Source organism: Oryctolagus cuniculus, chromosome 9 (assembly GCF_051225735.1).
Source record: "Oryctolagus cuniculus isolate XC-2025 breed Fujian yellow rabbit chromosome 9, ASM5122573v1, whole genome shotgun sequence".
In the NCBI taxonomy this organism is placed as follows: Eukaryota; Metazoa; Chordata; class Mammalia; order Lagomorpha; family Leporidae; genus Oryctolagus; species Oryctolagus cuniculus.
In genome coordinates this window covers 97,474,021-97,500,664 of record NC_142875.1, presented here as the reverse complement: position 1 = coordinate 97,500,664, position 26,644 = coordinate 97,474,021, and the positions used below count along the sequence as shown (strand labels likewise).

The window sequence follows — 26,644 nt, the reverse complement described above, 5'->3', positions numbered from 1 at the left end:
ACTGGCTGGGTGGGGAGGGCCGTGTGCCTGGAGGGAAAGGTCTGGTGCTGTGAAGTCCTCCACACGCTGCTCCAAAACACAGAGCAGCAACAATGCGAAGCCTGCACTCGCCCCACACCACAGCCTTGGCTGCAGAGAAGTGGAAGTGGGGACTACAGACCCCATCCCGTGTCTGGCTCCTGGGTTTGCCCTCAGCTTGGATGGAGTCCCCACAGCTCCAGGTTTCCACTCCACTCTGATCACCAGGAGGGCCTGGCAGAACCGGAGCAGTGGCCTCCAAGGGGATCCCCTTCCCGGGGCCCAAGCTCTGCCTGCCAGGGCCCTGGCCCTCTCTGCTGCCCATTCAGTCCACATCTGCTGCTCTCCGCACTCGCGCTGCTGGTCATGAGGCTTTGTAACCCATGCAGCCTGATGGACAGCGCATGGAATCCTCAGGTGGCACCCACAGGAGTGCCTGCTGCTCTCTGCAGACCTAGTCCTGCAGGGGCTGGAGCCAGGGGCCGCTTCTGGTCTGCTGGGAAACAAGGGCAGCTCCCTGGAGGAGCCAGAGGCCCAGAAGCCCTAGGCTTCTTGAGGGCCCCCGGGGCCTCGGTGCCACAGGCCAGAAATCTGCCTGGTTTCCGGATGCTTGGACCCACCCCGACCATGTCCCCTGGGAGCAGCGTGCGAAGGCCCTATGCGCAGTTACACACGCATGCACAGTGTTCAAACGACCTGAAGGATGGGGCTGGTGGCTGAGGGGCCTGGAAGGGCATGGGGCTCCTGCTTGGGTGAGTTTCCCCAGTGTCTTCAGGAGGCCCAAAACCGTGGATGGTGCAGGGGCCCAGGGATGAGGCCGAGGCAGTGGCGGCGCAGGCAGCATGGCCGTATTGGTGGTTCCCCCATCTGCCTGCCTGTCACCTCCGTCACAGCAGCCTGACTGTGCTTGGTTGACACCCGTGCTTGGAGCAGAACGCGTGGGAAGAGCAGCAGGTGAGGATGACCCAGCGTGCACAGGAAAAGGGCACAGAAGCAGGAAGGCAGAGGCATCGGGGGTGGGGAGAGCGCCAGTGCCCAGGTTCTGCTGCCGACCATTATCCTCAAGGACTCTGTGCTCCTTGGTGGAGATGACACAGCAGGTTTGAGTTGACTCATGGACCACCTGCCTTTGTCCTAGTGATTGCTAATTGGCCCTTCACTGCCTGGATCCCATTGTAAGCAGGTGTTGACTCTGTATAGGAGTGACTGCCCACTGTGCAGGGTGGCCGTGCTTGTCCATTCTCTCATTGTCCAGCCATGGTGTAGATGCTGTGTGTTGACATGCTTGGGGACCAGCCAACAATGTCCTCAGTGTCTGTGCCAGTCTATTCCCTGAGAAAGCCACAGGCAATGTGTTTTAGGAACGGCTGACCGCTCTCTAGGTAACTGTGCAGTCCTTGCCAGGTTGCCTGCTAGGTGTGTGTTGATCTTTCTTTAGGAACTCCTGGCTGCAGTCCAGGTGACTGCCCCTCTTCTGTCACTGTTCAGTTCACGCTACACGGGAGTTGATGTAGTTGAACTTCTGACCGTATCCCAGTTGACTGTGCCTGCAATTTCCTGCTCTTACCACATAGTAGGCGCGTGTTGACCTCACCAAAGATCCTCCTGCTGATACTGTCTTTGTGGGTGGTGTTAGTATTCTAATATAAGAATTCTGGGGTGGTGGATATATTTATATTTTTGCTTTTATATTCAGTCCATTGCAACCACATGTTCTTTAACTTTTCTGAAAAGTAAGTTTAAAAAGTCTGCTGATCCTTTGAAACTGTGGACAACATTAAATTCTGAATAGAATTGCCTGCAGTGCCGTCATCCTTGAGGGGGTTCTCAGATGAGGGAGACTGAAGCATAATTGAAAGAGAATCCTGTCCTCCTGCAGTTCTATGACCCAGGCCTCAAGTTGCAGGATGATGAGAGCCCTGGTGTGGAAGATACAGGGACTTCCTGGAATAGCAGGTGGAGAAGTGAGTAGGAAGGAACATAGGATTTAAAGTAGGATATGGGAGCCACTGAAAATTCATCTAGAGTGGAGGCATCTGCAGTAGAAACAGGAAAAGGTTTGGAAGTAAGTAGAGAGCCTTGGGGTATGTGCTGTAAGAGGCCTTGGATGCGGGATGATAGGGATGTGGGAGGAGCATCCCTCTGGTCTCTCAGAGCGGCTTGCTCTGTGTGAAGCACCAATGTGTGTGCACACTGTGTGTGTCTCCAGAAGGCCTGCCTTCCTGCTTCAAGGCCTTCGGGTCCCTGAGCCAGTGTCTTAACTTTATAAGCCTGCTGCCTCATCTGTGAAGTTAGAATAATGTGCCCTACTTTGCTGCTCTTAGAATTTACAGGCCAGCATGTGAAAGAAAATCTGCATTCAGGGTCAGCCCACAGTTGGTATTTCTATCAGGGGAGGGGAGGCAGTGATAGAGGAGGACACAGGTTTATATTTATTAACTGGCCACAGGCCCTCTGAACAGGAACCTGGGTGCCTTCTCATCCCCTTCAGTTTTGAGCAGGTTGTAGCTGATGATGTCAGTGAAATTCCCAAGCTGGATATCCCAAGTTGTGGGGATTAGCTTTTCTTCAAAGGTGCATCTCCAGGGTCCTCTGATCTCAATAAAGGGGATGAAACCACGTGGGCATTTGTCAGAAGCTGTGACTGTGGCCAGTCCCTGGGAACTTTGGGAATGCTGACGGTGTAGGGATTCATGTGTGAGATTCTGATGAACAGCTTCCCAGTCAGTTGTGAATGCCAAAGCCCAGCTCAGCTCCCCTCCCTCCAGGCTCCCCCAGGGAGTGGACATTCTCTCATCAGGTGTGGGTCTCCCTGCTGACCAGGGCTGTTGTGTAGCACAGACACACACCTGAGAGTTTTAGACCAGCTGATGAGCTGTAGCAGTTCGGGTTGTTAAATGCTGCCACAGTTTACTTGGAAGGTTTTTGGGGGCAATATGTTGTCTTTTGTAGGCTGCCTTGGGAGACTGTGTAGTTGGAGCCCCGCTGGCTTGCAAGAGCAAGAGAAGGAGCTAAGTTTTACATACAGTAGAGAGAATCATTTTGATATGAGAAGTCCAGAAGTGAGTGTTGCTTTGATCTTTTGATAAAAGTTTCCAGAGGGAAAGTTGGGTACAGGCTAAATATCCACACCTTAAACACCTTCTCGGATACTAACATTGGCTGCAATGTGTTGAGGTGGAAGCTGTTCGAAGTCAGTCTGAAGGTACTGCCCCTAACAAAAAGGAAGAGTCTGCAGCATACACTGTGTGCCACTGTGAGTTTGTGGTCTTGGTGGAGAAGCAGTGTGAATTACAATGCTGTGTGGTACGCAGCACCGAGACAATGAGCAGAGCTGTAGGAGCCCAGAGGAACTGGTCCAGTGTTTTCAGTGAGTTCCTCATGCTCAGACCTTTAGTTAGATTTTATTTCTGGCAGTCTGCCACTTTACCTTTCTGAGCTGTTTTCCTTATGTGTTCTTGGGCCTAGGGTCACATGGCACCTCTGACAGCCTCTCCTGTCCCCTCCTCCCTTCAGAATGAGCCGTGAGACCCCTCCTGCACTCTACTGTGTTGCTGTTATGGGTTAGTATTGCTCAGTAACTTGGGTTACACTCTGCTTCCCTTCCAGCCCAGAAGTTCTGGAGTGCAGCATGTCCTTTGTTCTTCTCTGCAGCTGGGTACCTAAACCACGGTAAGTCATTGGTTGGTTAATACTTTACGTGCTTAAGTTTTGAGCAAATATTACTCTAGAATTGGTTACATTTTCTTGGAGATGTACTTCAGCTGGAATTGAATTCATGAGTTTTTTTTTTTTTTAAATGACTTGATTTGGGAAGATCGCAGGATGGGATGTAAAAATTAAATTGTGGGGGTGATGCTTAAATTTACTCCTATAATAAAGTTATTGTAAGCACAGTGGATCACAAGAAGATAAATAGCCATGTTAGTAGAAGACACCTGAATACTGCTACAAAAGTAGAAGTGTGAAGAGTTTAGGGTATCTCATACCTTCTGTCTCTGTGCCTGTGTGTGCTGTGTGTATTTTACAAAGTGGGAGCGTGACTGTACCACCTTGTTTTGAAAATATTCTCCTGTGTCAACAAATAGTATCTGAAGTCATGGGTTTTTTAAAATGATTTATATATATTTGTAAGTTAAGCAAGTCAAAAAGAGAGACAGAGACGGATCATATGCTGGTTCATTCCCCAAATGCTTGCAACACCCAGGCTTAGGTCAGAGTGAAGTCAGGAGCTTAGATCTCATCTGGGTCTCTCATGTGGATGGCAGGGATCTGACAACTTGAACCATCCCATGCTGTCTTCTGAATGTGTGTTAGCAGGAAGCTGGACTAGGAAGTGGAGCCAGGACTCAAACCTGGGCAGTCCACTATGGTATGTGTGTACCCCAAGCAGCGTGTTAACTGCTGTACCGAATGCCTACCCCAAGACATGTCTACTCGTGGTCACTCAAGCAGAATGGCCCAACACGGAGCTTCTCCAGCATAGGTATTAGAATGATACTTGAAACAGACATTTCCATAGGCCCTTGATACTGAGTATTTTACCAAAATGTGTATAAATGAAAACTGTCAGGTGAAGGCAAGTGCTTATAGCTCTTCCACAGTGCTAGAAGAAAACAATTTGCAAATGAAATGCAGACCTTCAGGATGAACATAATTCACCCGAGCGATATCTGTTTTGCTGAAATCCAACTTCAGCTGCGAATGTGAAGGAGGCATTTGCTCTTTGGGATTATCTCCATGTGCCCCCTGCCCCCTTTTCTCCTGCCAGGTTGCTGTGTTTGCACCACAGTCAGCTACGGGGTGTGCAGCGCATCATCTGGCTTTCCAGGGGCATGCCCACATGACTTCCTCCTGTCCCTGTGTTCTTTTCTGCTGGTCACTGGTGTATGAGGATTGCAGCATTCAGTACTTGTCAGTACAGTTCTAAATGCAAATTTTGGCCATGGAGGGAGAGCCTTCCCTTGTAAGATGACCCTTATTCAAGACCATGCTGATGGATTTTAAGATCACTCTGGAGATGAAAATTGAACATGGAAAACAGTTCTTTGTTGGATGTCAGATCCCTGAAAACACGTCTTTGGATCCCACCTGGAACAGTCCTGTGCAGGGTACAAAGCGTGGTCTCTGGCGAGTCTGAGGTTGGATTCCAGGGAGCCACCAGTGCTTTGTGGGTTGGTGAATGCTTCTTTATCTTTCTGAGCCTGAATGTCTGAATCTGTACAATGGAGCAAATGGTCTCTTGAAGCTGTTGATTGAACAGGTATAGCTCTCAGGAGTGCAGATTGAATGATTCTGTTTCTCTCCAGGCAGAGTGCCCACGTGTGCTTTGTTGAAGTCTCCCTTCCCCAGGGGGCAGATCACTTGGTGATAGCTTGGCTGACTTCACAGCCTTCTGCTCACTGTGGGTCATTGACAGTTCACCATTTGAAAATTCCATGTATCTAACTGAAAGCTCTATCTGCTTCTCTTACTGGCCAGATGTGTGTCTCTGGGGATGTGAAATGGGAAGGGATAGATTTGTTTATTTTTCTACTCTCATCCCTGTACCTTGTGTTGGGGCGTGCAGGGCAGGAGGAGGCACACTCTCTCAGATGTTTCTTGCCTGTGCTTTTTCAGGTTCTGTAGGGCTGAGTAGGAGGACAAGGGACAGGGGAGTGTCCCTTAATTGGCAGCTGTTAAGTCACTCTTGATCACATTTACTGGTTGCCAGGCCAGTGCTACCTGAGTGTGAGTTCTGTGGAGGGTGGACTCCCTCATGCACTGTCCCTGCTTCTGGAGAAGAAATTAGATTATGCTCTGTCAGTTTCTTTCTAACCACTCCTCTTTGGATACCCCCAGCTGTTGTCTGTGTGCTCAAGGGGCAGCCCTCTTGGGTGGAGGTCTGAAGGGCAAGAATCTCCATGGGAATGTGTGACCCCGAGGATTTACCTCCATGCCAATCTGTGGAGTGACAACACTTGTTCTTCTTCTTGCCCGTTTCCTTTCCTCTGTCAAGGTTACTGCAGACAGTCGATTGCTGAGCAGATAGTCACCAGGCATTACAATATGTAAAAGTTCCTGCTCCACACTTTTTCTATTCAGATCCGCTAATCTCTCTTAGATTCCCCCGAGGGGTAGGGGAAATACCATCCCCAAATTCAATACTTTCCTGTAGGTTAAGGGACATCGGACTTCCCCCTCCCCAGTACTTATTTGTGGACTGTGACAGGGACAGGACAGTACAGAGGCAAATAGGGTGTTAAGTTGGAAGATCTTAGTATGTAGCTTCTTAATGCATGAGGTAACCTTGCCCTAGTTGCTGACTTTTTTTTAAACTTCTTCATCTGTAGATGTAAGATCTTATTTGCAGGGGCCAGTGCTGTGGCACAGCTGGTTAAAGCCCTGGTCTGAAGCACTGGCATCCCATATGGATGTCGGTTCTAGTCCCTGCTGCTCCTCTTCCCATCCAGCTCTCTGCTATGGCCTGGGGAAGCAGTAGATGGCTCAAGTCCTTGGGCCCTTATACCCATGTGGGAGTCCCAGAAGAGGCTCCTGGCTCCTGGCTTTGGATCGGTGCACTCTCTGGCCGTTGCAGCCATCTGGGGAGTAAACCAGCGGATGTAAGACCTCTCTCTCTGTCTGTACCTCTCTCGGTAACGTCTTTCAAATAAATAAAATAAATTAAAAAAAAAAGAAAAAGAAAAAGAAAAAGAAATCGTTCTTAAAAAAATAAAAAGATCCTGTTTGCAAATGGTGGGATGCTTGGAAAGTCCCACTCAACATCCTCTTAAATAGCTACATTACAGGTTGATGTGGTATTTTTTTTCTTGACAGGCAGAGTTAGTGAGAGAGAGAGACAGAGAGAAAGGTCTTCCTTTTGTTGGTTCACCCTGCAAATGGCCACTACAGCTGGCGCGTTGTGCCGATCTGAAGCCAGGATCCAGGTGCTTCTTTCTGGTCTCCCATGCAGGTGCAGGGCCCAAGCACTTGGACCATCCTCCACTGCCTTCCCAGGCCACTGCAGAGAGCTGGACTGGAAGAAGACCAACCAGGACAGAACCGGCACCCCAACTGGGACTCGAACCTGGAGTGCTGGCACTGCAGGTAGAGGATTAGCCTAGTGAGCCGTGGCGCCGACCCAATGTTGTTGTGGTATTAAAGGTGATAATTTCCAACTTATTTATTTGTAAGAATTTTGATGCATGAAACTAAATTGAATGTCATGAATGATAGAATTTTGAATTTTGGCCTCCCCGATCTACACTGATGTTGAAAATTACAAATATTTTATGAAAACATGACAGAGTTCACTAGGGGACTGTGGGGCCTGAAGTCATCTGGAAGTGTCTTCCTGCATCTGCCACCAGGCTCAGCACCCTCCCGTGTCGTGTCTGCATAGCTAGAGTCCAGTATTTCTGAAGCTGCACTGAAGTTGAGCCTGACTTGGGTGAGAAGGAGGAGTGTGCAGGATGGTGTTGGGAATGAGGACCATGTCCTGTTTCCTTGTTTACGCCGTCTTTCCCTATTGGGCCAGAAGGGGCCAGGTTCTCTTTACATCCACTTCCTGAGTGGCCAGGGCTTCTATATCAGATCCTCCTTTGCAGCTCAGGCTCATTGTAAGCAAGGAGATGGTGCTTGTGTGTGTTGTATGAGGAGACATTGTCCCATCAGGAGAGACAGACTAGGAAGCATTTCCCTTGTGACTCAGCGGTGGCAGGTGTAACTGTAGACTAGCTTCCTTCCTCCAGACCACATTTTCACAACTCCTGCAGCATCAGGCCGTTTGCAAGGCTGTGCCAGGACGATGTGGGGCGCTGTCAGGACTCTCAGTGCTGCTTCATCCCTGCTGCTGACTAAAGGAATAGATCCTGGGGCCTCAGCTTTCTGTTAAATGAAATTAGTCTTCTGATTTCAGTTATTACCAGTTTAGCATGATTGCTTAAAGAGTACTTGGATGTTTTACTACTGAAAAGCCATGCAAAACTCAGTTTACCATGCAATGATTTCCACAAGTTCCTCACAATAAGTGCTTTCAAATGACCTAGTGAGCTTTAAAAATGTCTAAAGCCCACATGCTCTTGTCTAAGTAAATCAGCACCTCTGGGGGCTGTGGCTCAGTGCTGTGTGTTGTTAACATGTTTACATGGCATTGCAATCCCCCTTATTAAAAACCTCTGCAAAGAAATACTGCAGATATAATATGTGCTGTCCAGGGAGTAGTCTATTTTTTAAAAATATTTATTTATTTATTTGAAAGTCAGAGTTAGAGAAAGACAGAGAGGAGAGACAGAGGGAGATCTTACATCTGCTGGTTCACTCCTCAAATGGCTGCAATGCCTGGGACTGGGACAAGACAGAGCCAGGAGTCAGGAACTTCATTTAGGTCTCCCACATGGTGACAGAGTCCCAAGGATTTGGGCCATATTATGCTGCTTTCCCAGGCATATGAGAAGGGAACTGTATCAGAAATAGAGCAGCTGGGACTCAAACCCGTGCCTATATGGGATGCTGGTGCTGCACACTGTAGCTTGACCTGCTATGCCACAATGCCCTCCCTGGAGTGAATCATTTTTTAAACATACATGTATGAATTGTAGACCATGAAGTATGTATGTGATGTGTTGATGCATTTATATGTTGTGGAATGTTCATATCAAGGTAAGCATATCTGTATCCTTAAAGATTTCTCATTTATTTGGGGTGGAAAATGTTTAGGTTTCAGAAACACATAGTGGGCTGTCACTATTTACAGCCACCCTACTGTGCAGTAGGGTGGCAGAGCTTATCTCTCCTCTCCTGTAACTTACTACCTGTTGAGCAACCTTTCCCCATTGCTGCTTCCCCTATACTAACCTCAGCCTCTGGTAGCCAGCCTTCTTTCCTCAGATTATGAGCTGAAATGTTGTAGAGTCCATATTTGAGTTATATCGTGTATCAGGTATACTGATTTACATATGTTACATCATGTGTATAGGTATACTGACTGCATTTCCCTTGGGTGTGCACTATGTAGTAGGATTTCTGCCTCACTGTACAATGGTTCTATTTATAATCACTTGAGGAACTTCCATAATGTTTTCATAATGACTGTACTAACTTGACTCCTCAGCAACAGTTTGTAAGTGTTCCTTTTTTTTTTTGCCATATTCTCACCACAACTCGTTGCTGCTGTCTTTTTGATAGTAGCCAGTGTAAGTGGACTGAAGTGGCAGCTCCCTGCCATTTGATCTGCTTTGCCTTCATGACTAGTGATGCTGAATTTTTTTCATATACCTGTTGACCTTTTGTAAGTCTTCTTCTGAGAAGTCTCTATTTCCTTTTTGTTTTTGGTGTAGAGTTGTTTGCATCTTCTATATGTTGGATATTACCACTTTATCAGATGTGTAGTTTGAAAATACTTTCTTCCCTTGTGTAGTTTTTCTCTTCAGGCTGTTGATTGTTGCATTTACTTTTTTGTTTGATGTGATCCCATTTTTCTGTTTTTGCTTTTGTTTCATTTGCTTTTGGGGTCATATGCAACAAATCCTTGTGCACTGCAGTATCCCATAGCATGTCACTTTGGTGTTCTTCTAATAGTTTCTTATTTTCAGGACTTACACTTCAGTCTCCAGTGCATTTTTAATTGATTTCTAACGTGATGGGAGACAAGGGAGTCCAGTATGGTTCTGCCTGTTGATAACTTGTTCTCCCAGTAGATTTTATTAAAGTGATGGCTTCTGCCTGTGTATGCTGTTAGCACATTTGTTAAATCTATACCATGAGAAGCATTTACCGATTCAAATAGGTCCCAATCAAAATATCAATGACATTCTTCTCAGATCTAGAAAAAATATGCTAAAATTCATATGGAAACACAAGAGACCCCAATAGCTAAAGCCATCTTAAACAACAGAACAAAACTGGAGGCGTCACAATACCAGGTTTGAAGACATACCACAGGGCAGTTATAATCAAACGGCCTGGTACTGGCACAAAAATAGCCATGATTTTGCTTCTCCTGTCCTCTGAGAAATCCTGTGATCCTTCTTTTGAACTCCTTTCCAGGCACTTCATCAGTCTCTTTGTCTTCACACTGTAATATTGAAGTGTTGCTGTGTTCCTTTGAGAGAGTCATGTTGTCTTCCTTGTTATCATTTCTAGTATTTCAGCTTTTACTTTTAGGCCTCTGTGGAAACACTTGTTGGTTTTCTCCACTGATGCATTTTATCTTTGACCTATGCCTCTGTGGCTTAGTGGAGCGTCTGCCCCTGGTCAGTGTTCAAGGATGAGGCAAGAATCTCAGGTGACATGCACGTTGGCATGATAGATCTCTTCTGTTGTCAGTAGGAGGAGAGTGTGATCCCATCTGCTAGTGTATTCACAACCTCACCTTCTCTCTTCCACGGTGGTCAGTGCCTGAGTCCAGTCCACCTGGGTACAACCCTCATCCATGCTGGTGCATGAACTACAGACAAGATCTGTACAGTCTTCAGTGGAAGCATGACCGCTCTGCATTGACCTTGCATGGGCAGTTAGGGAGCTCTGAGCTTCTGATGCCAGACTCAGTGATTTCCCAGAGACCCAGCAACCCCGCCCCACACCCTACTGTGAAGTCACAGATCTCCTACAGTCACAGTGAGCAATGCTCTCACAGTCATGGGTTTCAGAGAATCCCTTCTCAGTCCCATGATCCTGCCCAGTCCACAGAGAGAGCACAGGCTTTCCCAGAATCAGCTACCTGCAGGTGCTCTGCCTTGGCAGTTTGAAGCCCAGAGCCTGTGATAGGTAAGAGGATGTGAGCACCTCAAGGTCCTATTTGGCTGCCCTCCTCAACCCTCCTGGCCACACTCAAATTTAGTGGGAAATGCAGATTTTCCCCTCTGGTAGAATCCCCTGGTCGTGCCCTTGTGAGCCTCCACAGGCTCTACTGGTGTCAGAATGGCGCCTTCTCACCAGATACAGGGTGACCTTGTCGGGGTTTGGGGAGAAAGAAATGTGCTTTTCCATGTGGATTTGGTGGTTTCATGGGGCCAGCGATGTGGCATAGTGGGTAAAGCTGCCGCCTGCAGTGCTGGCATCCCATATGGGCGCCAGTTTGAATCGTGGCTGCTCCACTTCTACTCCAGCTCTCTTCTATGGCTTGGGAAAGCAGTAGAAGATGGCCCGAGTCCTTGGACCCCTGCACCCATGTGGGAGACCTGGGAGAAGCTCCTGGCTCCTGACTTCGGATCTTTGCAGCTCCGGCCGTTGTGGCCAATTGAGGAGTGATCCAGCGAATGAAGACCTCTCCTTCTCCCTGCTTCTCCTTCTTTCTCTGTGTAACTCTTTAAAAAAGAAAAGAAAAAAAAGAAATTTGGTGGTTTCAGGTCTTCAGTTTAGGTCCTTGATTCATGATTTGATTTTTGTATAGGATATAAGGTTGGTATCTTGTTTCACAGTTCTACATTGAGAAATCCATGTTCCCATCACCATGTGTTAAAGAGACTTTCTCCAGGGAATGATTTTAGGTCATTTGCCAGTGATTAGTTGGTTATAGATACATGGGTTAATTTCTGTTTTGTTCCATTATTCTATGTTTCTGTTTTTGGGCCAGTACCAGAATGTTTTGATTATAACATCCCAGTACTATGTTTGAAATCTGATATTGTGGTATCTCTTGTTTTGATTTATTGCTTAAGATTGGTTTAGCTATTGGGGTCACATGTGTTTCCATCTTTTTTTTTGCTTTGTGAAGAATGTCTTTGGCATTTTGATTGGGATCTCATTGAATCAGTAAATTGCTTTGTGTAGTATAGACATTTTGATGACATTAATTCTACCAAGCCATTAATATGAAATATTTTTTCCATTTTTGATGTCTGCTTCTGTTACTTTCATTAATATTTTATAATTTTCCTTGTTTAATTTCATGGTATAATTTTCATTTTTCCTATTCTTAGGAAAACTTACCCCCTTGCATTGAATTTTTTGTAGCTACTGTGAAAAGGGGTGTGTTGTTTGTATATACTAAATTTTACAAATTATTTTATCAGTTCTAATTGTCTCTTCATGGATTCTTTTGTTTCCTCCTCAAAAAGGATCATGCCATCTGTAAACACTGATAATTTGACTTCCTGCTTTCCAGTTTACATCCATATTATTTCTTGTCCTTGTCTAACATGCCTGGCTAAAATTTCCAGAACTATATTGAATAATAGTATTGAGAGTGGTCCTCCATGTAGCTCCAAAATTAACCCATTCAATATGTTTCTTATTGTGGGTTTGTCATATGTTTCCTTTATTGTGTTGTGATATGTTGCTTCTGTCTCCAATTTTTAGATTTTTTTTTTTAGGAAAGGAGGCTGTATTTCATCAAATGCTTTCTCAACTTCCACCATATGATTTTTAGGATGTGGTGTAGCATATTTATTGATTTGCGTATGTTGAATGATCCCTGAATCCTGGGATAAAGCCACTGGGTCAGGGTGGATGATCTTTTGATGTGTTGATGGATTTGATTTGCTAGTATTTTGTTCAGGATTGTTGCATCTATGTTCATTGGGATATTGATCTCCAGTTCAATGTTTATTGACTAGAGAAAATACAAAACTGTTAAGCACAGTCAGAATAGGGTAATATAGTATGTTGCCAGGCAGCACTATGGGGTCATTTGAGGTTAATGTTTATTTAAAATATGACCAGTCCACAAGTTCAAATGTTTTATGGAAGCCACATTCCACCACTAGTGTGCAGTCATGGAGTAGGCAGGGAAAACTGTATATCATCTGGATGATAGCCAGCCATGGACTACCTCAAAGCAATACAGGAGCAAAGGAAATGGAGTGAAGTGTTTACAAGGGACCCCTTATAATTATTGACCATGGAATTTGAATGGAGTGACAAACATGTGGATGTGAGTGGGTCAGGGAGTGTAAGAGGACAGTAGAATCAATGATGTAAATGTTGTTGTGGAGAAAATTGTTGCAGTTGGGGTACTGGAGGTATGAGCTATCAACAGATGATATTTGGAGAATAACACATTTGAAAGAGACTATGGGAAGGTTGCAGTTCTCTGTTTTTGTAATGACAAGTTAAAGATTTTGACCAATGACTAAAAGACTACATCATTGGAGAGGATATTTTAAAAATATCAGAAGCCAAGTATTGGAAAGACCTATGTAATATTGAAGTTGCTGGGACTTCTGATAGAGTGATGATGAACAAGAAGGAGGTATTGCTGCAACATCTAGGGTGGTAAAGTGGTAGACGGTCTATAATAGGTGAGTTAAAATAGACTATTTTGGGGGAGTGGAGGGGAATGGTCTGGAAGTAGTATTCAGGAGTGAGGACTCCCCTCTGTCATTTATAGCCAAGAGATAAGAAGTATATCTGAGAGAGCTCCGGGTGAGGCAGTACTATCAGGTGAGGGCCAGAGGTCAGTTGCTGCTCTATATGTTGTGAGGTCATATTGTTATAAACGTTTGTATTAATGATCACTACACATTTTTTATCCACAGTCCCCAATTGTCCCTCATGATGATTTTACCTTCAAATCTATTTTTGTCTGTTGATAGTTGTCCTCCTGGCTTTTTTTTCCCTTGGTTCATATTTACCTTGTTCCATTCCTTTGTTTTCATTTGTCCTACCCTTTTTTGAAACTTTTCTCTTCCAGACTGTGTATTGCTAGTTCGTACTTTTTAATTCAGTGTGGGAATTGTTTTTCTATGAATGAATCACTTTCATGTTAGAGCTTTGTATTCCACTTTAGTTGGTATTTTTTTCTTTTTTTATTTCCTCGAACAGATCATTTTTTTTCCCTATGGTTTTGAAAGACATGTACCTTCTTCCTGGGCTTCCACGTGGATGCAGGGGCTCAAGGACTTGGGCCATCTTCTACTTGGGCCATTTTCCCAGGCCATAGCAGAGAGCTGGATTGGAGGAGGAGCAGCCGTGTCTAGAACCGGAGCCCATGTGGGATGCCAGCACTTCAGACTGGGTCTTTAACCAACTGTGGCATTCGCCAGCCCCATCATTCTTACTCTTATATTTCATAGCATTTCTTAACTGTTTCTGTTTAATAAATTAGTACTCCAAGAGTATTTTCTAAGAGGGTCTTTATAATATTCTACTCAGATTTGGAGGTCTGGGAATATTGTGTCCTAACAGGTAAATGCTAGCTAGCTTCAGTGAACATAGAATTTTAGAGTTAAAAATTTTTTTCAGTGTTTTGAAAAGGCTACAGAATTGTTTTCCCGCTTCTGATGGTTCTCTTGAAAATCCTCGTAGTGGCCGGCGCCACGGCTCACTAGGCTAATCCTCTGCCTTGCGGCGCCAGCACACCGGGTTCTAGTCCTGGTCGGGGCACCGGATTCTGTCCCGGTTGCCCCTCTTCCAGGCCAGCTCTCTGCTGTGGCCAGGGAGTGCAGTGGAGGATGGCCCAAGTCCTTGGGCCCTGCACCCCATCGGAGACGAGGATAAGTACCTGGCTCCTGCCATTGGATCAGCGCGTTGTGCAGGCCGCAGCGTGCTGGCCGCGGCAGCCATTGGAGGGTGAACCAACGGCAAAGGAAGACCTTTCTCTCTGTCTCTCTCTCTCACTGTCCATTCTGCCTGCCAAAAAAAAAAAAAAAAAAATCCTCATAGCATTCTGAATCTCATTCTTCATGGGTGAGCTGTTCTTTGAAAGCTTGTCAGTTTTTTTTTCTTTGCCTAGTCAACATGATTAAGAATTCATCTTCGGGCAGTGCCGCGGGTCACTAGGCTAATCCTCCGCCTTGCGGCACTGGCACACCGGGTTCTAGTCCGGGTCGGGGCGCTGGATTCTGTCCCAGTTGCCCCTCTTCCAGGCCAGCTCTCTGCTGTGGCCAGGGAAGGCAGTGGAGGATGGCCCAAGTGCTTGGGCCCTGCACCCCATGGGAGACCAGGATAAGTACCTGGTTCCTGCATTCAGATCAGCGCTGTGCGCTGGCTGCAGCGCGCCAGCCGTGGCGGCCATTGGAGGGTGAGTCAATGGCAAAAGGAAGACCTTTCTCTCTCTCTCTCTCTCTCTCTCTCTCTCTCCACTCTGCCTGTCAAAAAAAAAAAAAAAAAGAATTCATCTTCAGTTCCATTGAAGTATCTCTGAGTATTCATATTTCCCTCTTAACCCTATTTATCACTCCATAATCACTTCAAGATTTACCTTTCTTTGGAAGATCTTACATGTTTTTTCATATTTCATTTTCTTTCCCTTCAATACTTATTTTAAAGATTTTATTTATTGATTTGAGAGGTAGAGTTACAGATAGAGAAAGGGAGAGACAGAAAGAAAGGTCTTCCACCTGCTGGTTCACTTCCCAAATAGCAGCAATGGCCATAGCTGGGTCCATCTAGAGCAAGGAGCCAGGAGCTTCTTCCAGGTCTCACACATGGGTTTAGGAGTGCAAGCACTTGGGCCATCTTCTGCTGCTTTCCAAGGCCATAGCTAGAGCTGGATTGTAAGAGGAGCAGCCTAGACATGAACCAGCGCTCATATGGCATAAGCCACAGGAGGAGGCTTAGCCTACTATACCACAGCACCATTGCCTCCAATGCATTTTTTAAAATAATTTTTATAAAGATTAATTTATGTGAAAAGCAGAGAGAGGGGGAGAGAGAGAGAAACAGATGTTCCACCCAATGGTGCACTCCCAAAATGGGCACAAGCTGGTTCTGGGCCAGACTGAGGCCAGGAGCCATGAACTCCATCCTGATCTCCTACAGAGGGTGGCAGGGAACCAAGTATTTGGGCCATCATAACCTGCCTTCCAGGGTGCGTTAGCAAGAAGCTGGATCCAAAGTAGAATAACCAGGACTTGAACCATTGCAGGAGGTATTCTCTTTAAGTAATCATAGTAGTTGTCTGGAAATTAAAGTGTTCACTCTAAGAAAATGTAGCAGGACATAAACGCAAGAGACAGATCAAGCCATGCACATTCATGAAAAACAAACTGGGCATTTTATTGAAACAGTGAAATTTGTTTTGAACATGCTTGTATTGAATTTTTATAGTCACTTAGGAGTCTTCTTAATCCTGGGAGTGAAACAAGAAAATATTATTACAGATTGCTCAGAAACACATTTGTGGGATATAGGTAAATCATAGGAACCTAAGAGAGCCTTCAGAACTCACAAGGCAAGCTTAGTAAAATCAGTTTGTAATCCATATTCATGAAAGTCACATTAAAGGACAGAATGTCTTCCAGGACAAAAAGAAAAAAGATGAAAGAGCATGGTGTCACAAAAGCTAATTACTTACCAGGTAGCATTTTTTAAAATTCATTTGAAAGAGTAGAGGGAGGTTGGGAGAGGAGAGGGGGAAGGGAAGAGAGTGAGAGAGTGAGAAAGAGGAAGAGAGTGAGAGAGTGAGAGTGAGAGAGAGGAAGAGAGTGAGAGAGCGAGAGAGAGTGTGAAAGGAAGGGAGATCTTCCATCTGCTTGTTCACTCCCCAAATGCCAGCAATATCTGGGATTATGCCAGAAGACTGGAACTCAATCATCCAGCTGAGTGACAAGGATTCAAATACTTGAGCCATCCATTGCTGTCTCCTAAGGTGTTTATTAGCAGGAAGCTGGATCAGAACTGGAGGTGGGACTCAAACTCAGACACTTTAATATGAGATTTGAGTGTCTCAAGTGGCATCTTTTTTTTTATCTTTTATTTAATGAATATAAATTTCCAAAGTACGACTTATGGATTACAATGGCTTCCCCCCCATACCGTCCCTCCCACCCACAACCCTCCCCTTTCCCACTCCCTCTCCCCTTCCATTCACATCAAGATTCATTTTCGATTTTCTTAATATACAGAAGATCAGCTTAGTATACATTAAGTAAGGATTTCAACAGTTTGCTCCCACACAGAAACATAAAGTGAAAAATAATAGATGATTTTTTTAAATGATGATGAAATCAGATCAGACCTATTGTCATGTTTAATCCCAGTGAGAGTCAAGTTGGGAATTGATAATTTCTTTTTTTTTTTTTTTTTTTACAGAAGATCAGTTTAGTATACATTAAGTAAAGATTTCAACCGTTTGCACCCCCATAGAAACACAAAGTGAAATATACTGTTTGAGTACTCGTTATAGCATTAAGCCTCAATGTACAGCACATTAAGGACAGAGATCCTACATGAGGAGTAAGTGCACCGTGACTCCTGTTGTTGACTTTACAAATTGACACTCCTGTTTATGGCATCAGTAATCTCCCTATGCACCAGTCATGAGTTTCCAAGGCTATGGAAGCCCCTTGAGTTCTCCGACTCTTATCTTGTTTAGACAAGGTCATAGTCAAAGTGGAGGTTCTCTCCTCCCTTCAGAGAAAGGTACCTCCTTCTTTGAAGACCTGTTCTTTCTCAAGTGGCATCTTAATCACTGTTCATGCCTAACCCATTCCACAGTAGTCTTATCTCTAAAGTTAAAACATGGCTTCAGAATTAACAATGGTTGTTATTTCTGGGGGTAGAATTCATTTCCAGTGTTCTACAGCAAGAATGCATTGCTTTTGTAATTAAAATATTTAATGGCATTTCATAGGGCAATTATCATATAAATATGGCAATCACTGCAAGGAAAAATGGAGCAATATTCTTATAATGTTGACAGTTGTCCTAATTTCTATCAGAAAGAGCAGAACAGTACCATAAGTTATCATGCATTTGTATGATTGACTTTCATGTAATCAAAAGAATGACAATGTAGGTCTACATTAATATAGGAAAACTCCAAACATATGCTGTTAAGTGAAACAAAAGCAAGTTTAAAAACATACGCAATGTGAGCTCATTTTCACTTGGTACATTATGTCTATATTTGGAGAAAAATGCAAGGTATACTAACAAGCGAAAAATAAAACAGAGCACTGCTTAAGAGACAGAGCAAGCCTCTGAATGCGAGCCAGGTGTGATAGGAATGTTGGAATTTTCAGACCAGTATTTAAAGGAATCATGAGAAGTGTGCCATGGAGCGCCAAATGTAAAAAGTAATCAAATACCAAAACAGGTAGAAAATGTAAGCAGAGAGATGGAAATTCTAAGAAAAATTGAAAAAAAAAAGTTGAAGATCAGAAACGCTAACAGAAATGAAGAATGACTTTGATAGGCTCATTCGTAAATTGTACACAACTAAGGAAAGACATCCTGAGCTTGAGAATGTGGTGATAGAATCTTCCCAAACCAGAAAGCAAAGGGGGAAAAGACTGAAAAACAGAATATACAAGAACTGTGGGAAAGTCACAAAAGGTATCACATATGAGTCATGGAAATTCCAGAAGAAGAAAGAAAAACTAACAGAGAAACTTTGAAGCATTAATGACTGAGAATTTTTCCATATTGACATTAGGAACCAAACCATATCCATGACGCTCAGAGAGCACTAAGGTGTATAAATCCCAAAAGATTCCACTTGATCAATGGAATAGTAGAAGGAGCCAAGAAGACACCCATCTATGGTCAATTGGTTTTAATCAAGATACAAGTATACATGATGACTGTATATGGGTGAAATGGTCATTTTTCCCATTCAATTTTTGCTTGTAGCAGTTGTTTATATTTCCACTAAAGTAGGGTTGTGAGTGATCAGAGCCTGTCACTCCAGACGTCTGGCTCACAGACAACAGTTGATGACTTAGGGAGAGCTCCAACAGTGAAAATGACAAGGTAGCAAACAAGGTAGCAAACAATGTGGCAATGCCTAGTCAGCCACCCCCCACATACCCGTGGGATGAACTTAGAGGACCTTGAGACAATAACTCATGCAAGGTCATCCCATCCACACCCAGTGAGGATCCCCACATTTGTAGCAGTACTCAGGTACCCCAGGCTCTCAGGGCAGCCGCTAGACCTCATCCCACCTGCATGTTTGCCATTAATATAGAAGTGAACACAAAATTCAGGCACTGGATTCCAACACCTGTAAAAAGGCTTCTGCTAAACACAGGCCGAGGATATGCTTGTGTCTTTCCAGAGAATGCAGGACAGCCCATTTGGGTACCAGCCAGAAATATCAAGCCTGCGACTGACAGCCAACCAGAACCAGCTGAACAAGACTGAGAGCCTACCTTGTTAGCAGACGCACCTGCCCTATCATCCTACCTTGAGAAACTGCCCATAGCCACAATCCGATACTATTTTATACCCCACTAGCTCTGGTCGGCCACTCAAATGGCCCACAGCCTGTGTGCAGTCATGCCATTCCGGATTACCATTGTTCCTCATTCCTACCCCTATCTGAGCAAGAACTCCTGTGGTCTCTCGTTTTGAGCGCTGGTTAGTCAACGACAGGTAAGATCCCCTGGGGGACAACCTAAGACAGGCACAGCCGCGTATGGAGACCACATGGAAACGGGGTCAACAATGGTATGGTCAAGAATCATGCCTCCCGTTGCTCAGAAATAAATGAAAAGGGGGAATGGTGGTGGAATGAGAAGGCCATGCCAGGATGGCCACTGGTAAGCGAGCGTCAGTTACTCAGGAATGGCTTTGAAACCCACCTGGCAATGGAGCCTGCCTGGCAACAGGCTGTGATTGGATGGCTTTGGAAACCACATGGCCAACGGAGCCTGCCTGGCAACAGGCTGTGATTGGATGGCTTCGGATACTGCCTGGCAACAGGCTGTGATTGGTTAGGGCATAAACTGCCCCTTGACCGGATTGGCTGCCTTGGCTATATAAGCTGTGGTACCAACTGAAATAAACGAATCTGTGGGCTGCTCGCCTCTGGCCCACTTTCACCCGACTCCCGGGGTCTGTGTGGTGACTCCGTGCCTCTTGCCCCCACCACGCTCCTCTTCTCAGAGCAAATCAACCTCAACATTGGGTCTCTTTGCTTTTTTACTTGCTCAACTTCTTACTTGGTGTAGTATTAAGCCCTTTTACTGTAATGCAAATTTAAAATGTTATCTCAAAAACAAGGAAAGAGGAAGGAGTGGGGATAGGGAGGAAGGGAATATTATTGTGTTCTTAGAATTGTGTCTACATATCACATTGAATCTGTTAAAAACTAATTAAAAATAAAAATTTTAACAATTTTTAAGAAAATACATGATTGGGAAAAGACAGTCCATTCAACAAATTTTGCTGAGAAAACTGCTATCAGTAAGCAGAAGAATGAAATTGGATCCATGTGGGACTTTATCTCTCTCTTATCCAAGAATTCACTAAAAATGGATGAAAGATTTATAAGACCTGAAATAGTGATACCACTACAAGAACACAGAAGCTTCCATGGCATTAGATGAGGTGGTGATCTCTGAGATATGACTCCACAAGTCTGGTCATTGAAAGTAAAAATATGTAAATGGGTTTACATCAAATTAAAACGTTTCAGCATGCCGGGGCCAGCACTGTGGTACAATGGGTTAGAGCCATGGCCTGCAGCACCTGCAAGCCATATGGGTGCCAGTTCCAATCCTGGCTGCTGCACTTCTGATACAGCTCCCCACTAGTGTGCCTGGGAAAGCAGTGGAAAATGACATAAGTCCTTGGACCTATGCACCAACACAGAAGACCCAAAGAAGCTCCTAAGTCCTAGCTTCAGCCTGGCCAAGCTGGGTTATTGTGGCCATTTTGGGAGTGAACCAGCAGATGGAAGATTCATATTCTCTCTCTCTCTCTCTCTCTCTCTCTCTCTCCTCTCTTCCTCCTTCACCCCTCCCTCCTTCACACCTTCTCTCTCTTTCTCTGATTGTTCCTTTCAAATAAATAAAAATCTCAAGTTTCTGTATGCCAAGGTGAGGAAATTACCCAAAGAGTCTAAAAAATTTTTTCAAATCATACATCAAATAAGGGACTACAACCCAAAGTATGTAAGAAACTTAAACTACTCAATAACAATAAATAATCCAAATAGACAAAAGTACCCAACTTGACATTTGTCAAGAGAAGACATGCAAATGGCCAACAGATACATGAAATAAAAAACTCAACAGTTTTAATCAGGGAATGCAAACTGAAACCATAATGAGATTATTACCTCTCACCTGTTAGAATAGCTCTTATGAAGAAGATGATAACAAGCACCAGTTATGGTTTGGACAAAAGGAAACCCTTGCACACTGTTGGCAGGAATAAGTTAGTCTAGTCATTTTGAAATCTAGTATGGTGGTTCCTCAAAAAATGAAAAGTAGAATTACCCTAGGATTGAGCAATCCCACTTCTGGGTACATATCAACCGGAACTGAAATCAGTGCATTGGAGAGATGTCTGTACTTCCCTGCAACATTTTCACAGTACTCAAGATCTGAAAACAACTTAATGTCCAGCAGCAGATGAACAGGTAAAGAACAGGTGGTATACATGCATAATGGCATACTATTTAGCTTTTAAAAATAAAGAAGTTTTGTCATTTGCAACAACATGAATGTATCTAGAAGACACTCTGCCAAGTAAAACAAGTCAAGAACATAGAGACAGATAGTACATGATCTCACTTATACATGGAACCCAGAGAGTTGAATTCCTAACAGTAGAGCAGATTGATGATTACCAGAGACTGAAGCAAGGGAGTTCTCAGGAAGAAGGGACATGTTTGTCAAAGGATGCAAAGTTTTCTTTAGACAGGAGGAGTAATTCCTAGGATTCTCTTACACAACATAATTGTCAGAGTTTCTGTAGCATATGTCACAAAATTGCCTGTGATTTTTGTCAAAGATTTATTCATTCATTTGAAAGGTAGAGTGATCAGGAGAGATTGAGCGATCTTCTACCCAGTGATTCACTTCCCAAATGCTTGCAATAGCTGAAGATTGGCCAGGACAAAGCCAGAAGCCCAGAACTCCATCTGGGCCTCTGAAGGGAGTGGATTGGGACTCATGCATGTGGTCCATCATGCACTACCTTCCCTGGCACATCAGTAGGAAATTGGATCTGACGTGGTATAGCCAGAATGCAAACCCACCTTTTGATAGGATGTGGGCAATCCCAAGCTTAACGTGCTGTGCCACATTGCCTACCATGAAAGAGTAGATTTTAAGTTTCTATACCACAAAGAAATGATGTGTCTGTGGATGCATGTGATACTTAGCCTGATTTGCTCATTCTCCAATATATGCATATATTGAACAATCATATTGTACTGCGTAAGTATATACAGCTACTATTTTCAAGAGAAATGCGAAATACTTAAATGTATTATTAATGTTTTGCATTGTCAGCTAGATACTGTCAACTACATGGTAGACACAGTGCTGGCTAAAAATAAAGCTTTAAGAAGGAGAAGGAGAGAAAACAACAATATCACTATACAGTGATGTTTTAGTGACAAATTTACTTTTTTTTTTTTTTTGACAGGTAGAGTTATAGACAGAGAGAGACAGAGAGAAAGGTTTTCCTTCTGTTGGTTCATCCCCCAAACCCCAAATGGCCGCTACGGCCGGCGCTCCACTGATCCGAAGCCAGGAGCCAGGTGCTTCCTCCTGGTCTCCCATGCGGGTGCAGGGCCCAAGGACTTGGGCCATCCTCCACTGCCCTCCTGGGCCACAGCAGAGAGCTGGACTGGAAGAGGAGCAACCGGGACTAGAACCTGGCATCCATATGGGATGCCAGCACTGCAGGCGGAGGATTAACCAAGTGAGCCACAGCACTGGACCCGACAAATTTGCTTTTAACATTTATTTACTTTCATCTGTTTGAAAGGTAGAGAGAGAGAGAGACAGACAGACAGACTGATTTAGTACTCCAGTGCCCACAACAACCTAAGGCTGGGTCAGGCTTAAATCAGGAGCTGGGAACTCAATGTTGTTCTCCCACATGGGTGGCAAGGACCCAGATACTTGAGCCATCAGCACCTGCTGCCTCCCAGGATGTGCATTAGCAGAGTCTGAATTGGAACTCCAGATGCAGCTCAAACCCAGTGACCAGCATTTGGGATGGGGGCGTCCCAAGCAGCTTCTTAATTACTGTGCCAAAGGCCTGTAGTTTTTCTTCTTTTTCCGTGCTTATATTTTATTTATTTTCCTGAAAGTCGTTTGTTAAAACATACCTAGTGTATATTCTGAAAAAAGGAATTTCATTTTAGCAAAACAAAATTTCAGTTATTTAAAGAAAGAAAACAAGGACATGCAGTGGCAGACGGGTCAGCAGGAGAACAAGACAGGGTCAGGGAGTTGTCTCGGGTTGTCCACAACCAGCATGCAGGGCCAGGGTGCATGTCAGGTACGTCCTTGCAGCAGAGACAGATCGAAATCATGATCTTAAGTCCCAGTCATATTGATGTCCCATGATTAGTATCTGCCTTGATTCTGTACTCACCAGCCAACTTTCTAGTTTATAATTTGTATCTGAAGTATCTTTTTAAAGTAGAAGGCAAATGTTCTAACAAGTCAATGCAAACATCTGAAAATTAAGATTATCATATACTTAGTTTCAATAATGCAAAGCCCCAGCTAAGACCTATACAGGGAAGCAAAGGATTTTGATGTAGCATACTATGTGCCAGCTGTGAGTTTTCAACAAAGATTTAATGATAAAATTCCAAGAGCCAAAGAGTCACAGAGACACAGGCTGAGTGAAAAGAGAAATGGCAGACAGTCATTCTCAGAGCCCTGATCTCACCCTATTTGGTAAGATTTTCCTGCTTCGATTCAGCATGGAAACTCTGCAGTTGACAGTCTGTTTCATGTGTCTGTGATGTGGCACAGGAACATATCTGAAATTCTGCTTCCCCTTAACTTCTGCATCTAAAATGCCTGACCCTGGGAGTTGGCATTGCAGTACGGTGGGTTAAGCTGACTCTTGAGATGCCTGGTTGGTTGGTTGGTTTTATATTTTTCGGAAATGAAATCCTCATGTCTGTGACACACCAAACTCTTACTTTTGGCAACTGCCTGGTGCCACAGGAGAAAGGTTAGGGAAACAAAAGCCAGATGATGAAAAACCTACTTTCCAGGGTGCTCCCAGTCCTTACCGTGTTTTAATGGACGCGAGAGATTTCCTGAAGGTAGACTGGATGTCTAACTCGAGCAGCCTCGGAATGTCTGGATATCCACCCAGCTGGTCCCAGGGTACATTTGTTGGTGTCTTCTCTGTTATTGGGTAGCTTGAATCGCATATATCAGTTTTCCAGATGGCATCCATCTGGTCATCTTGGTGTCTGCAGAGTCAGAGAAGCATTAAGTGAAAGTGCGTGGCTGGGCTGTGCCAATAGCCAATCAAAATGTCTGAGTCTTTCTCTCCCCTCAGCGCTTCACCACGGCCTTGTCCTGTTTTGCCCTCCCCTTGCACTGACAAGCATCGGCTATGCCCACTATGACAGACAGGTGGATGAAAAACTAGAACTTTCTGAAATGGTTAACAAGGCTGAATTTCCATGACTTCACCTAGAAATCCATATTAAAATACCTTCTTAGCATTATGAAGTACAGCAGACGTGGGTGTTTTCTGCTCCCTTCCCAGAGCTCCTCCGGGAGTTAATGCTTCTAAGCTTTTTTATTATACATTCTTAATGTAATTTATTTCTTAATGAGGAAGAATGCATTCCCCCTTTGTGTTTTTAGAAAGGAACTCAAGACCAATAAATCAACCTTTTGGTAAATTAGTTCAGAGAATTAATACTGCCTTAGACTCTCCCCTGCACCGTATCATAGTGGTGGGGAAGAGGAGGATCTTGGATGGAAAAACTACTTTAGGTTTTGTGCATCATCTGAACGTGTCAGTCTTTCCACCACATACCTAATATTCTTGACAGGTTGCATATCCTCTTCTGCTGGTGGCTGTTGGAATGTGTGTTGTTGGAATGTCTGTTGTTGGAATGTCTGTTGAACAAATTCTCTAGAGGGAGGTATCTTCTTCTTATGGATGTGCAAAGGAATTGGTCGACTAAGATTCAATTTATATGTCTCTTGGAGCTATAAAAAGTTAAATCAGAAGGAGGATGTCATAAAAAGAAAGGAGCAGACTCTTTGGGGAGGTCTTCTGAACTGGCCCTACTCTGAACTCCAGCTCCTTCTTTACCCTGCACTTGCAAGTCTTCCTCCTCCTCCAACTCCCCTCCTACATGCGCAATTTCAGAGAGGGAATCTATGGCAAATCAAAACCTGGGTCCCAGTTAAGCTCCAGTCTTGGTCCTAATTGTGAAACTTTGTGTTAGTTGCTTATTTATCTACACCTGTTTATCTTTATTTCTAAAATGGGAATAACAGGAGTGTGGACATTGTATAAGGCAGCATATGTGGAATATAAATTGTGATGCACTATGCAAACCTAAGATAGCCAGCATTTACTGAATACTCACTGAATGGCGGACACTGAGCCTGGCACTTCCCACATCAGCTCATTTGGAATTTACAACTACCTTAGGGTTGGGAATTTTTATTTGTGTCTTACATATGGAGGAGCTAAGGAAACTTCAGTTTTGGGGCATGTATTATGGTGCAGCTTTTTTTTTTAAAAGATTTATTTATTTATTTGAAAGTTTGAGTTACACAGAGAGAGGAGAGGCAGAGTTAGAGAGAGAGGTCTTCCATCCGCTGGTTCATTCCCCAGTTGGCCACAATAGCCAGAGCTCTGTTGTTCCAAAGCCAGGAACCAGGAGATTTTTCCTGGTCTCCCACGTGGATACAGGGGACCAAGGACTTGGGCCATCTCTGCTGCTTTCCCAGGCCATAGTAGAGAGCAGGATCGGAAATGGAGCACCAGGATTTGAACTTGCACCCTTATGGAATGCCATCACAATAGGCAGCAGCTTTACTCACTAAGCCACAGCGCCTGCTCCTGTGATGCAGCTTATTAACCTGCTCAGGAATCCTGCATCACATATAAGAGTGTTTGAGGTTGAGTCCATCTCTGCCTTCCAATCCAGCTTCCTGCTAATGCTCCTGGAAGGCAGCAGAAAATGGCCCAAATTCTCAAGACCTTGCCACCTATGTGGGAGACCAGAGTCAATTTCTTGGCTCCTGGTTTTGGCCATGTTGAGTGCATGAAATCTTAAGGTGTCCAGGTATCTTACCTGGCATGTGGTGAAAGTGATTTGAATCCAGATAACCTGGTAACAGAGCCAGTCCTCTTAATGATCACTCCAATTCAGTGTAAGGTATTCATTCCTATCTGCCCTCTTATCCATTTTGCTTTTTATTGTCTCTTCTTAATGCCTTCATACCAGTATGTCAGATTCCAACATTCCTGGACTCAGACCCTTACTCATCATCTGAAATGTGCTAGACCTGTGATTCCTGTTCGATGGCTCATGTCACGTCTTGCTGGGCTCCATGCACAATTGGCCATATTTCCAAATCAAAAAGTCTGGGATAGTCTTTTTTTAAGATTTTATTTATTTATTTGAGAGGTAGAGTTACAGACAGTGAGAGGGCGAGACAGAGAGAAAGGTCTTCCATCCATTGGTTCACTCCCCAAATGGCCGCAATGGCCAGAGCAGTACCGATCTGAAGCCAGGAGCCAGGAGCTTCCTCTGGGTCTCCCAAGTGGGTGCAGGGGCCCAAGGACTTGGGCCATCTTCTACTGCTTTCGCAGGCCACACAGAGAGCTTGATTGGGAGAGGAGCAGCTGGGACTAGAATCGGTGCCCAAATGGGATGCCGGTGCCGCAGGCGGAGGATTAACCCAGTCCACCACAGTGCCAAAGAGTTGTAATATTTAGAGAGAAAATAGTCCTAAAACTCCAGCTTGTGTTGTTTGTACTTAGAACTTCAGTTAGTGCTAGGAGCTTTCAAACACAT

General features: G+C 44.4%; 1 long non-coding RNA gene across 1 annotated transcript in view; it reads left to right on the top strand.

Annotated features, from left to right (window-relative positions):
- LOC103349020 (uncharacterized) overlaps positions 1 to 7,124 on the top strand; it is a 71,760-nt gene extending 64,636 nt beyond the window's left edge. The window contains exons 6-7 of the long non-coding RNA XR_016213420.1: positions 3,628 to 3,690; positions 6,971 to 7,124. This is a non-coding gene — a long non-coding RNA (uncharacterized LOC103349020). The remainder of the gene's footprint in view (positions 1 to 3,627; positions 3,691 to 6,970) is intronic.
- The last annotated feature ends 19,520 nt before the right edge of the window (positions 7,125 to 26,644 follow it).